Source organism: Sapajus apella, unplaced genomic scaffold (assembly GCF_009761245.1).
Source record: "Sapajus apella isolate SASKATOON/1434 unplaced genomic scaffold, GSC_monkey_1.0 scaffold30, whole genome shotgun sequence".
Classification (NCBI taxonomy): Eukaryota; Metazoa; Chordata; class Mammalia; order Primates; family Cebidae; genus Sapajus; species Sapajus apella.
The window spans coordinates 25,027,741-25,041,903 of NW_022436970.1; the positions used below are offsets into that span (position 1 = coordinate 25,027,741).

General features: G+C 40.3%; 1 long non-coding RNA gene across 1 annotated transcript; it reads left to right on the forward strand.

The window, feature by feature from the left end:
• Positions 1–755: 755 nt before the first annotated feature.
• LOC116561681 lies at positions 756–9,580 on the forward strand. The gene is made up of 3 exons (XR_004273556.1): positions 756–978; positions 5,487–5,496; positions 9,570–9,580. It is a non-coding gene; the product is annotated as an uncharacterized LOC116561681 (long non-coding RNA).
• Positions 9,581–14,163: the final 4,583 nt, after the last annotated feature.

A 14,163-nucleotide genomic window follows, 5' to 3' on the forward strand; every position in this document is an offset into this window, starting at 1 on the left:
ATCCACCCCAATTTGCTGTTAGAAGTGAAGTGTTGAGAGTATAGAGGAAAATCATGGTTATTTTTTTTTTTTACAGATACAGTGGTTTCAAAATTAACTATTATCCCTATGGGAAGTAACTTTATAAAATAGAGTCCACTGTTTGTGTATGGTACATTTTGCTTTTAGTCTATGGATTCTACTCGTTTCCAAAATGACTTACTTAGGTCAGTACCTTTGGCCCACCATTTGCAACATACATTGGTAATACAATTAGATTCTTAGTTGCACTCTGTATTTTGTCCTTAGATACTTACATAACCTAAATAATTTAATTTGTATAGATTGTGATTTGTTCTTTGTGCTTTAAAATTCTGTGGCTTTAAATATATACATAGTGTCAGATATCTACCACTAAAGTACCAGAATACTTCAAATCCCCACCCCAGTCACTCATCTGATTATCATCTCTATAGTTGTACCTTTTTCCAGAATGTCACATGAATGGAGTCATATAATGTATAGCGTCTTCGTGCTGCCACCCTTCACTTAGCAACATACATGCAAAATTCATTCATTTATTTTCATGGGTTGAAAGTTCATTCCTTTTTGTTGCTGAATGGTATTCCATTGCACTGTTGTACTTCAAGTTGATTATGCCAGTTTTTGTTTGAAAATAATTTTTCAAAGCATCTGTCTAAACATATACATTTTAGGGATGTATTTGTTGGATTGTAGGTAAGACTTGTTTATTTTGGGGAAAAACTGCCAAGCTATCTCCCAAAGTGGCTGTACAATTAATGCATTCTGCTAACAGTGAATGATAGTACCTATTGTTCTTCAACCTCCAGTTGTTATTGTTGAGCTTTTCTTAGAGTCTTACAGTTCTACTAGGTGTGCAGTGGTATCTCAGCATTATTTTGATTTGCAGTCTCCTAATGAGACATGATGTTGAACATCCTTTTGTGTAATTATTTGCTATCTGTATATTTTTGGTGTGTGTGTGTGTGTGCGCACACGCGTGTGTGTGTTTTAACACAGCGTCTCGCTCTCATTCAGGCTGGAGTGCAATGGCATGATCTCAGCCCACTGCAACCTCTGCCTCCTGTGTTCAGGCAATTCTTTTGCCTCAGCCCCCCAAGTAGCTGGGGTTACAGGTGCCCACCACCGTGCCTGGCTAACCTCCAGATTTGGAGTTATTTTTCAGGATTGGTTTGGCTTTTCAGGGTTCCTTGAAATTTCATATAAACATTAGGATCAGCTTTCCCATTTCCATCCCAAGGCCTTTGGGATTTTCATAAGAAAAACATTTGAATCTGTAGATTGCTTTGTGTAGTTTGGCAAACTTAACAAATATGGTCTTCAAATCCATGAACGTGACATGTTTTTACATTTATTTGGGCTTTAATTTCCTTAAGCAGTGTCTTATAATTTCCCCCTTTTAAGTCTTACCCTTTGATTACATTTATTGCTAAGCATATTATTGCCATTGGTATTATTTAAAATGAAATTTTTACAATTTTGTTTTCAGATTATCCATTGCTAGTGTATATGTATAAAGTGGATTTTTTTGGACAGGCACAGTGGCTCACATCTGTAATCCCAGCACTTTTAGAGGCCAAGGCAGACAGATCACCTGAGGTCAGGAACTGGAGACTAGCCTGGCCAACATGGTGAAAACCTGTCTCTACTAAAAATACAAATTTAGCTGGGCTTGGTGGCATATGGCTGTAATTCCAGCTTTATTGAAAGCCCTTTGTTTAATAGCTGAGAAAATTATGGGGTATTTTCCATTCATTCTAACAATACTGTTTGTTACATGTATAGCATTAATGTGTGGAACCACTGTTGATTTACTAGGATAAAAAATCGTGTTCATAATGTTTGAGCCCTTCAGAATGCTGTTGGTTTTAATATGCTACTATTTTGTTGAAGATTATTAAGTCTATATTTCTGAGGTTATAGATCAGTCCTTGAAGTGGCATAGTACTGAGTAGGAGAGATCAGAATGAGACTGTGTATAGACTGCAGTTAGTATTTACAGTGTTAGTGTGTCTGGATATTATAAAATCAAGAGATATGGGCTGAAGGGTTCAGAGTTTGCCAATTGAAGATTATGGCATAAGGGCTTCAAGTAGGAGATTCAGGTTGGTGGTTGGGAGCTGCATAGTAAGACATTAGAGGGAGAGATCAGGTGAGTAACCAGGGTTAGATTGAGAGGTCAGGATTACAGTGAAGAGTTAGGGTGAAATCGTAGTGAGGTTTAGGATTAGGGTTACAGTAAAGGTTTGAATAGGTTTAGATTAAACTTAGAATTAGAGTGGGTAAAAGTAAAGTTAGAAATTATGGTTGAGGGTTACCATAAGGTTAGCTTTAGAGATAAGGGTAATCAGAGTAGGGTTAGGATTAGGGGTTAGTGTTAGGGTTAGGGTTGGGGTTAGGGGTTACGGTTGGGGTTGGGGTTAGGGTTAGGGTTAAGGAACTTCACTTATTTGTATTTCTTTTGGTTTCAGCTGTGATTCATTGGTTTTCTGAATGCATATTTGCATACATTTTGTTACATTCATACTTAATGGATTCAACTTCAGAGGTGCTATTGTAAATGGCATTTTAATATTTCCGGTTCCAATTATTTCCATTCGTTATTGCTGACACGAAGAAACGCAACTGACTTTTGCCTACTGGACATCTTTTTTAGTTTTAAAAATCTCCGTTTTGGCCAGGCATGGCGGTTCACACCTGTAATCCCAGGACTTTGGGAGGCCGAGGTGGGTGGATCACCTGAGATCAGGAGTTTTGAGACCAGTCTGGCCAACATGGCAAAACCTCATCTCTACTAAAAATACAAAAATTAGCAGGAAATGGTTGCATGTGCCTGTAATCCCAGCTACTAGGGGGCTGAGGCAGAAGGATCGCTTAAACCTGGGAGGTGCAGGTTGCAGTGAGCTGAGATCATGCCACTGCACTCCAGCCTGGGCAACAGAGCAAGACTCTGTTTCAAAAAAAAAAAAAAAATTCCATCTGTTCCAATCAAGGCATGGGATGGTGGGCTCAATTTCAGTTGAAATTTCGAAAATCACAGCCTGAGATAACCTGAACACTGATTTTCCGAGATTCCCCAGGGCTTCCACCAGGGGGCGCCCAGCTCCTGCCAAACCAGGAATGTGCACAGGAACCACAGTGGATTCCTCACTCGTGCCTTGGGGCTTCAACCCTGAGGAAGGAGACTCCTTCTCCTCAGAACCTGCACCCCGGGAGAGGCCGTGGTTCAGGACAGTCAGTCATCAGGCGAGGGAAGGAGGAAAATGCTTCCTGTCAGCAGCCACAACTGCTGAGGAGGGAGCACTGCCATGGGCCTTACTTCCCTGTCATGGTCTACGCAGCCTATTGTAAAATGGTGTCCCTTCTGCCCGACATTGACTGCGTGTCGACAGCTGAGTGCAGCTTGTCTTACAGATCCGGGCTTGTTTCTGGGGAGAGATTGTGGTGCTAGAAAGGAGTGACACTGAGCAGTGCCATCAGGATGGGCGTGGGGCTGGGTGGTGGCTGGGGCCTGCAGGTGCTGCGGGGTCACAAACACTTTCACTCGTGTTTTGAAAGCTTATTTGTCTCACGGCATTAAAGTAGTTGAAACAGTTTGGATATATTTAACAGTAGGCCACATGATAACTAGAAACGTTAAGTTTAAATATATTGTTTATACCTCTCCACACAAAATAACATATACCAAATATTAATACAAAAATATGTAAAGATTGTGAGCTGAACAAAGTGCAGATTTAGCTTGAGACTCTGGGGAGGGGATATGATGTTTTCGACCCTTTCCTATACCTGCCAGAGTTGTTCACTGTTACATCCCTGTCCAGGACATTCTTATCTCAGCATTGCATGTTTCCCACTTAATAATTCCCCAAGCTAGACTGTCTCCATTAATCTTTCCTTTTAACAAAGGCAATACAGCTTTCTCCCATTGGTTTGACAGTATATTTAATGTGAACATACTTTATGATATACACTCATATGATACATTCATGATGGGCTACTTCTATTACATGATCAAATATATTTTGATTCTGACACTCTCAATTAAAGTCTAACGTATTTTCCTAAGAGCATTAATCATTCATTGCATATTTTATTAAAGCACAGATCCTTTTTATCATTAGCTTCATGACTAGCTATATTAACATTATAATTACAAGTTCAACTAAATTTTGAAACATTTCAGAGTTTGGGCTTCCAATAATTATCTGTGATCCTCTAAAAGGTAACTTTTTTTTCCATAAAACATAGCAACATTTAAAATCACTCAGAATATTCTGCAGTTTTTGTTTCTCTAATTTCATCACTTTCTGCAAAGTATCATTGAGGAAATTGGCTTTGAATATTCTTAAACTTTTCTGTTTTAGAAAGCATCACAATGAAACATTAAATTATTGTGGTTACAAATTCTGTTCACGTTCTTTCTTTCTTTGAATATTTTTTCATGGTGACCAATATTGCAGTTACATTATTACAAAATAGCATACATGGAAAACAAAGGTAGGGATATTTTGGAGTAAGTGATCCAGTCACAGGGAATCGATTTGCTGTTGAAACATTTTCTTTTTTAAAAAAGTCTTGAATACTAAGAAACTTTTTTTTTACAGTCATTCTTTTGACAATGTTCAACCATGAATTGAAATAGAGTCTTTAAAATGAATATTTTTCTGGTTGTCTAAAAGAGCCCCACCTTTTTAGAGAGTGAACCCAAGACACAATCACAATACCAGAAAAAAATATATTGTTAGTTTATATAGATATGTTATTATTTTAATATAAAACATGTAAAGAGGCATTTATTTGGAATTATATATTAGTCTATATGATTTAATTTTTGTGTCATAAATGCTCTTATTAAAAAGGAATAGTTAACAGGGTCAATTACTAGTAATAGTACAAATAAGTATGTGTTTGAAAACCTGTAACACTTTTTAAAGTAAGTTTTTAGAGTAGTTTTAGATTTACACAGAAATAGCAAAGAAAACACAGATTTCCCACGTAGCTGCAATGCAGTATCCTCTCTTATTAACATCTTCTATCAGTATGTCTCACGTTATTTGTCACAGTGAATGTACAAATATTGACATGCTATTACTAACTGAGGCCTGTGTTTTATTTGGATTTCCTTAGTTCTATCTTTCCCTCCTTCAGGGAGGAGGAGTTCTGTCTTTCCCATCAAGGATCTCACATAACATTAGTTGTCACAACTACTTAGGCTCTTCTTGGCTGTGATGGTTTCTCAGACTTTCCTTCTTCCAATGACCTTGACAGTGTTAAGGAGGATTGGTCAGACATTTTGTAGAGGGTCTCCCATTGTTATTTATCTGGTGCTTTTCTGATAAGTTTACTGATGTTGTGGGTTTGAGGGAAGGAGATCACAGAGGTGAAGTGCTATTATTGTCACTTCATGCCCTCAAGGTGAATTATCATCAGTGATATTAACTGTGATCACCTGGCTGAATTAGTTTTTGTCAAGTTTCTCTACTGTGAGGTTACTTGTCCATATTTTTTGTATTCTTCTGGAAGAAGTCACTATGCACAGTCCCCATTTAAGGAGTGGGATATTAGCTCCACCTTCTCGATGGCTGAGTGTCTGAGTCAATTATTTTGAATTCTTTTGTAAAGGAGATTTCTATTCAACTTTATTTGCTTACGCATTTATTTGTATAAATGTGGGCACCGACAGTTACTTTAAGCTTTGGTTATTTAATACTGCAGTATTTTTTTGCTCAATTTATTTCTACTTTGGCCATTGGGAGCTCTTTCCATTGGTTCCTGTTTTCCTTTTGATATATTTTATATTTTTCAAGTACTTTCTTCTATTCTGATATGTCAGTTATCCTGGATCATATATTTACTGTCCCAGTCCCAGTATTGGCCATTTCTTCAGAGAGCCCTGATTCCTTGTGTTAGAAAATGGCATTAAAAATTTACACCTGGGCCAGGCACAGTTACTCACGCCTGTATTCCCAGCACTTTGGGAGGCTGAGGCAGGATGATCACCTGAGATCAGGAGTTCAAGACTGGCCTGGCCAACATTGTGAAACCTTGTCTCTACTAAAAATACAAAAATTAGCCTGGCATAGTGGCAGGCACCTGTAATTCCAGCTACTCAGGAGGCTGTGGCAGGATAATTGCTCGAACCTGGGAGGTCGCGGTTGCAGGGAGCCAAGATCACACCATTGCTCTCCAGCTTGGGCAAGAAGAGTGAAACTCTGTCTCAAAAAAACAAAAAACAAAAAAAAACAATTTATGTATGGCAGGGCATGGTGGCTCATACCTGTAGTCTTGGCACTCTGTGAGGCTAAGATGGGAGGATCCCTTGAGTCCAGGAGTTTGAGACCAGCCTGGGTAGCACTGGGAGACCCCATCTCTACAAACAATTAAAAAAATTAGCCAGGCATGGTGGTGCTCGCCTATGGTTCTAACCTCAAGAGGCTGAGGTGGGAGGATTGCTTGAGCCCAGGAGGTCAAGGCTACGGTGAGCCGTGATTGTGCCACTGCATTCCAGCCTGGGTGACAGAGCAAGACCCTGTCCAAATAATAATAATAATAAAGAAAAAAGTTCATTTCATTTGGCTCATGATTCTGGTGGCAGGAATGTCGAAGATTGGGCAGCTGCATTTGATGGGACTTTATTGTGCTTCAACACATGGTGGAAAGCAGAAGGGGAGCCAGTGTGCATCAGAGAGAGATCACATGGCAAGAGAGAAAGCAAGGGAGAAACCAAGAAAGCCAGACTCTTTTTAACAACCTGCTTTTGGCTGGGTGACAGAGTGAGACTCTCTCTCAAAAAATAATAATAATTAAAAAATAAAATGTTAGCCACAAATTAGGCATAAATACTGTGAAGATTAATTTTAGGGGTTCTCATGACAGGATTAAGGGATACTCGCATAACTGGAAAAGCACTATTTCTGGGTGTATTTGTGAAGGTATTTCTGGAAGTCCCTTGATAAGAACCTCTGTTGATTTAGTCATCATTCTCTTCTTGGAACTGAGAGGGAGGCTCCGTTAAAATGGGGATTTTCTTGATCGATGTGAATTTCCTTTATAAAGGTTAACTTCTACTCTGTTTTTAGAACTTCCCTGTATCTGGAGCTCCTGGCCTCAGGTGATCCTCTGGCCTAGGCCTCCTAAAGTACTGGGATTACATGTGTGGGCCATTGTGTCTGGTCAGCTTTTTTATTTTTTGAAAAGGATCTTTCACAGAGTATAAACTTTTCTTCTTCATATACTAAATGAGAGTGGGGAGTGGATTATTCATGAGTTTTCTGGGAAAGGAATGGACAATTCGAAGAACTCAGGGTTTCTCCCATTTTTAAGCCATATAGGATAACTTCTGGACATTGCCATGGCATTTGTAAATGGTCATGGCACTGGTGGAAATGTCTTTTAGCATGCTAATGAAACAGTCTTTGCAAAATTATGACTGGGACAGTGAAAGAAATCTAACTTAACTGACTGCATCTTGCTTTTAACCTCTAAGCTATCTTGGTCATTCCTGGGTGTAAGATGAACTAACTTTGGGAGAAACTTAATTTATAGTTCAAACAAAGACGGTAACAGTCATTTCCCAAAGCAGACCTCTCTGTTGCCTGGGGACTAGATTGCCTTTGTAGGACTAACATTAACCTCAAAATTAGAAATTATGGTTTAGGAGTCATGCAGCTGGAGGCTACAAGATTGTGACCCTCCTAAACCGCTCCTAAGATCAGTCCTTGAGATGTTTTGTAGACCCTGCACTTGATGGATCAGCTAACACCACCCACTTCAATAAACGTGTTCATCTGATTTTGTGGTCCCCACTCCGGAACTGACTCAGCTCAAGAAGACAGCTTGGACTCCTTGTGATTTCATCTCTGATCAATCAGCACTCTTGGTTCACTGGCTTCCCCTACCCATCAAGTTACCCTTAAAAACTCTGCTCCCTGGATGGATGAGTTGGCTCACACCTGTAATCTCAGCAGTTTGGGAGGTTGAGACAGGTAGATCAATTGAGGTCAGGAATTCGAGTCCAGCCTGGAAAACATGGTGAAATCCCATCTCTACTAAAAATACAACAATTAGCTGGGTACGGTAGTATGCACCTGTAATCCCAGCTACTCAGGAGGCTGAGGCAAGAGAACCATTTCAACCCAGGACGAGGAGGTTGTGGTGAGCCAAAATCATGCCATTGCACTCTAGCATGAGTGACAAGAGCATCACTCCATCTTAAAAAAAACAAAAACAAAAATAAAAAGTTCTCCCCAAATGCTTGGGAGAGACTGATTTGAATAATAATAAAACTCCACCCTCCCACACAGCTGGCTCCATTTGAATTACTCTTTCTGTATTGAAATTCTCCTGTCTCGATGAATTGGTTCTACCTAGATAGAGGGCTAGGTGAACATCTGGGTGGTTACACTAGTGCATTATAATTAGTGTACAGGGAGCAGTTAGGATGACTAGAGGTCACTTTCATTGCCATCTTGGTTTTGGACTGCTTTTTTTTTTTCACATCTTGTTTTAACAGTAGGGTCCTTGTGACCTATATCTTGTGCCAATGTCCTATCTCATCCTGTGACTAAGAATACTTAACCTCCTGGGAATGCAACCCAGCAGGTCTCAACTTTATTTTACCCAGCAGCTATTCAAGATGGAGTCGCTATGGTTCAGATGCTTCTGACAATGTCATGTGTTAAAACTCGTGACCAAACCCAAGTTCACATAGTTTTCTTTCTGTGTTTTCTTCTAGAATTTGTATAGTTTTATGGGCCAGGTGTGGTGGCTCATGCCTGTAAACCCAGCACTTTCAGAGGCCAAGGTAGGTGGATAACCTGAAAACAGGAGTTCAAGACCAGCCTGGCTAACGTGGAAAAACCCCATCTCTACTAAAAATACAAAAATTAGCCAGGGGTGGTGGTAGGGACCTGTAATCTCAGCTCCTTGGGAGGCTGAGGCAGGAGAGTTGCTTCAACCTGGGAGGCAGAGGTTACAGTGAACCAAGATCATGCCATTGCACTCTAGCCTGGGTGACAGAGCAAGCCTTCCTCTCAAAAAAAAAAAAAAATTGTATATTTCTATCACCAGAAAAGGGATCTTGTCCCAGACCCCAAAAATGGGTTTGTAGATCTCACATGAGAAAGAATTTATGGTGAGTCACAGAGTCTAGTGACATTAAGAGAGTTTATTAGTGACTACTCAGTTACAGAACAGGGTGCCCTCATAAAGCAAGAGGAGGAATGCATCTGAATAAAAAATTATTTTTTGAGATGCAGTTTTACTTTTGTCACAATGGCATGATCTCGGTTCACTGCAAACTCTGCTTCCTGGGTTCAAGGATTCTCCTGCCTCAACCTCCCAAGTAGCTGGGATTACAGGTGTGCACCACCACACCTGGCTAACTTTTTGTATTTTTGGTAGAGACCTTGTGTCAGCATGTTGGCCAGGCTTATCTCCAGCTTCTGGCCCCAAGTGATCCATCCTCCTCGGCCTCCAAAAGTGCTGAGATTACAGGTGTGAGCCACCATGCTCAGCCTTCATGTTTGTTTATATAGGTTATTGAGAACAGTGTCTCTTACAAAGGCATGTGATCAGTTTGTGACAGGTATTAGTATTGTTAGTTTCTATGTTACTGTTGATTTTAACAAGAATTTGAGTGTATTATTATCTTTAAAGTAAAACTTATTTTTAAACTAACACTGCTTTTTAGTTCTTAAAGTACTGGTATATTTTTATGAGTTTTGGGTCTTAATTATTAACTTGTTCCTGCAACCATAAACATTTTATAACCTAAAGTGTTCAACCTCCTAAATACATAATCCAACAAATTTAACTTGTGTGCGTGTGTGTGTGTGTGTATTTATGTCAGAGATAGGGTCTCACTCTGTCACCCAGGCTTGAGTGCAGTGGTGCGATCATGGCTGGCTTAGTGTAGCCTCAAACTCCTGGGCTCAAGCGATCCTCCCACTTTGGCCTCTTGGGCAGCTGGGACCACAGGCACATGCCACCACTCCAGCTAATTTTTATATATTTTTTGTAGAGGTGGGGGTCTCACTATTTTCCCAGGCTGGTCTTGAACTCCTGATCTCAAGTGATCTTCCAACCTTGGCCTTCCAAAGTGCTGGGATTACATATGTGAACCACTGCACCCTGCCCAAATTTAACTTTTTTAAAAGCTTTTATTTAAAATAAAGTCACTGTGGCTAAGATGCCTCTGACAGTTTTGCATTTTAAGTCTTAAGGCTATGTTGAGTGTTTAGTCAACGCGGTCGCCACACGGGAAATTGCATAGATCCCGGCACCTTTTCGGCGGGTGACTGGGGCACCTGGGAGAGAATCGACTGTTCAATTAGGAAAAGAATAAAAGGGCTCTGAGGCAGGGAGCCAGGCGATCGGGTTCGACTGGTTCACCCCCACAAAAAAACAGCAATTGGAAACGCTGACGGTTGAGAGTTTCACAGCAAGCACAGCTGAACCCAGGAAGGTCCAGCTCTGTGGGGGAGGGGTGTCCGCCAAAGGAAAACAAAGAAACAGAAATAACATCACCACCAATAAGCTGGATGTCCACTTAGAGAACCAATCTGAAAGTCAGCAATTACAAAGACGGCAGGTCGATAAATCCACAAAGATGGGAAGAAACCAGTGCAAAAAGGCTGAAAACATCTGAAATCAGAAGGCCTCTCCTCCTTCAGGGGATCGCAGCTCCTCATCAGCAAGGGAACAAGGCCTGATGGAGAATGAGTGTGATGAATTGTCAGAATCAGGCTTCAGAAGGTAGATAATAAGAAACTTCTGTGAGCTAAAAGAACATGTTCTAACCCAATGCAAAGAAACTAAGAACCTTGAAAAAAGGTTTGATGAAGTGCTAACGAGAATAGACAATTTAGAGAGGAATATAAGTGAATTAATGGAGCTGAAAAACAATATGAGAGCTTTGCGAAGTATGCACAAGTTTTAAAATTGAATTGATCAAGCAGATGAAAGGCTATCAGAACTTTCCGAACCTAGCAAGGCAGGACAATATTCAACTCCAGGTAATACAGAGAATACCACAAAGATGTTCCTCAATATGAGCAACCCCAAGGCACATAATCGTCAGATTCACCAGGGTTGAAATGAAGGAGAAAATGCTAAGGGTAGCCAGAGAGAAAGGTCAGGTTACCCACAAAGGGAAGCCTTTCAGACTTACAGCAGATCTCTCAGCAGAAACCCTACAAGCCAGAGAGAGTTGGGGGGGGGGGCCAATATTCAACATCCTTAAAGAAAAGAACTTTCAACCCAGAATTTCATATCCAGCCAAACTAAGCTTCATAAGTGAAGGAAAAATAAAATCTTTTGTGAACAAGCAAGTACTCAGATTTTCATCACCACCAGGCCTGCTTTACAAGAGCTTCTGAAAGAAGCACTACACATAGAATGGAACAACAGGTATCAGCCATTCCAAAAATACACCAAAAAGGAAAAAGCATCAACATAATGAAGAATCTACATCAACTAATGGGCAAAACAGCCAGCTAGCATCAAATGGCAGTATTGAACTCACATATATTAATCCTAAATTTAAATCGACTAAATGCCCCAATCAAAAGACATAGACAGGCAAATTGGATAAAAAGCCAAAACTCATTGGTATGCTGCATCCAGACCCATCTCACATGCAAGGATACACAAAAGACTCAAAACAAAGGGATGGAGGAAGGTTTACCAACCAAATAGAGAGCAAATAAATAAATAAATAAAAAGCAGGAGTTGCAATTCTTGCCTCTGATAAAATAGACTTTAAAGCAACAAAGATCAAAAGAGGCAAAGAAGGCCATTACATAATGGTAAAAGGATCAATGCAACAAGAAGAGCTAATGATCCTAAATATACACGCACCCAATACAGGCGCACCCAGATACATAAGGCAAGTTCTTAATGACTTATAAAGAGACTTAGACTCCCACACACACAATAGTGGGAGACTTTAACATCACATTGTCAATATTAGACCAATGAGACAGAAAATTAACAAGGATATCCAGGACTTTAACTCAGACCTGGAACAAGTAAACTTAATAAACATTTATGGAACCCTCCACCCCAAATCCACAAAACATACATTCTTATCAGTACCACATCACACCTACTCTAAAAGTGACTATATAATTGGAAGTAAATCAGTCCTCAGTAATTGCATAGCATTTCACAGGTTTAAATGAAATATTGGTTGGCTGCTTGTTTGTTGTTTTCCTCCCTTATTCCTTCCTGTCTCCATTGTTAAGCACAATTATTGGCATAAAAGAGGTTTTCAATACCGATTTTTAGACTGCATTCCAGCCTGGGCAATAAAGCAAGATTCCTGTTCTCTCTCCCTCTTTCTCTTCCTCTTTCTTTCTCTTTTTCTTTCTTTTTCTTTTTTTCTCTTTTCCCCCCAAAAATTAATTTGAATAATTATTAGCATTACATTTAATTAATTTCATTTGCCAAAATAAGTAATTTAATTAATTTGTTAATTTAAAAAAGACTATGTTGAGTGAATTTTTGCATAAGTTGTAAAATGTACATCCATGTTCATTTTATTTCCTGTGGTTTCCAATTAATTGTCCCTATTTTCTTTTTACAAACTCACGGGCTAGTGGGCTCTGTGTCAGTTTGCATTTCCAGAATGATGGCGCTGAACACTCTGAGCTCTGATTTTAAGTGATGCAGTGGGATGACCACCAGAGGGCACGTGTCCACTGCTAGAGCCATGAGCACAAGGGCCCTGCAGTGTTCTCAGCTGCCAGCAGAGTGTGAGTGAGCCTGGCGTTTCTAATTCTGGGGCCTCAGCATCCCTCCACTTCCTTCTTGCAGGCACCCTATGGGGGTAGGAGCTGCGTGTCTTCCGCACAGACTGGGGGACACCCCTCGCTTTGGGACACCTGGAGCCCACACCCATAGTGAGTAAAATCCTTCATCTTTGCTGCCTTGACTCCTAAGGGGCAGAAACCCTTCCTGTGAAAAATTAGAAACCCAAAAGCCTGGTGAAACCAGTGCAGCTGAGGTTCTTCCTCCGCACCTGAGGCAAGGTGAACACAGGACCAAGCCTCAGGCTTGGAACAGAAATGCAGCCACAGGAGAGCAAATAGAGCACCCGCCACACTGATGATAACCCTCTTAATACCAATTATGCTCTATCTTGTGGCACTGGTGTTAGCACCCGTTATACAGATGTGACACCTGTCAGGAAAATGTGGCAGCCGCTATGCAGATCCAACCCTGGGATGCAGATGTGTCCCTCAGAGTGCACAGAACCCCCGGAACACCTGAGACACCGTTGCATTCAGAGCACACACATATCACCCAAAATGCCTGTGATGCAGACTAACACAACACCCATCACACTCATATAACCCCTGGAATATGCATGTGGCCCTAAGAGCACAAATATATTACCTGGAATGCTCATGATACCATCAGATTCAGAGTGCACACATATCACTCAGAAGGCCCATGACAGACTAACATTCTTGTCTCAGAGCACACATGTAATGCCCAGAATACCCATGACAGCATCAGATTTGGAGTGCACATATCACCCAGAATGCACAGGTGACACTGTTAGACTAACCCAACACCTGTCACACTCATATAACCCCTGGAACACACGTGTGTTCCTCAGAGCACACACCTATCACCCGGATTCCATTTCAAAAAATAATTATATATTATACCAAGTAACATACATATGTATAATATATATTGTATGTATACACCAAGAAGCCTCAGAAACAACACTACACATCTACAACCATGTGTTATTTGACAAACCTGACAAAAGGAATGGGGAAAGGATTCCCTATGTAATAAATGATGTCGGGAAAACTGGCTAGCCATATGCAGAAAGGTGAAACTGGATCCCTTCCTTACATCTTATACAAAAATTAACTCCAGTTGGGTTAAAGATTTAAACAGAAGACCTAACACCATGAAAACCCTAGAAGAAAACCTAGGCAATACCATTCAGGACATAGACATGTGTAATGCTTATAGTATTAAAAGTTTTAAATATCCTCATATTTCAGTGTTAAAATATTTATGCTAAAAAAAACTTGGAAATAGGTCATGTTGAGCATCAATGGAACACCATAGAAGTTGCTTCATTTAGGTAAATACTTGGAAAAACCTATGTATTTT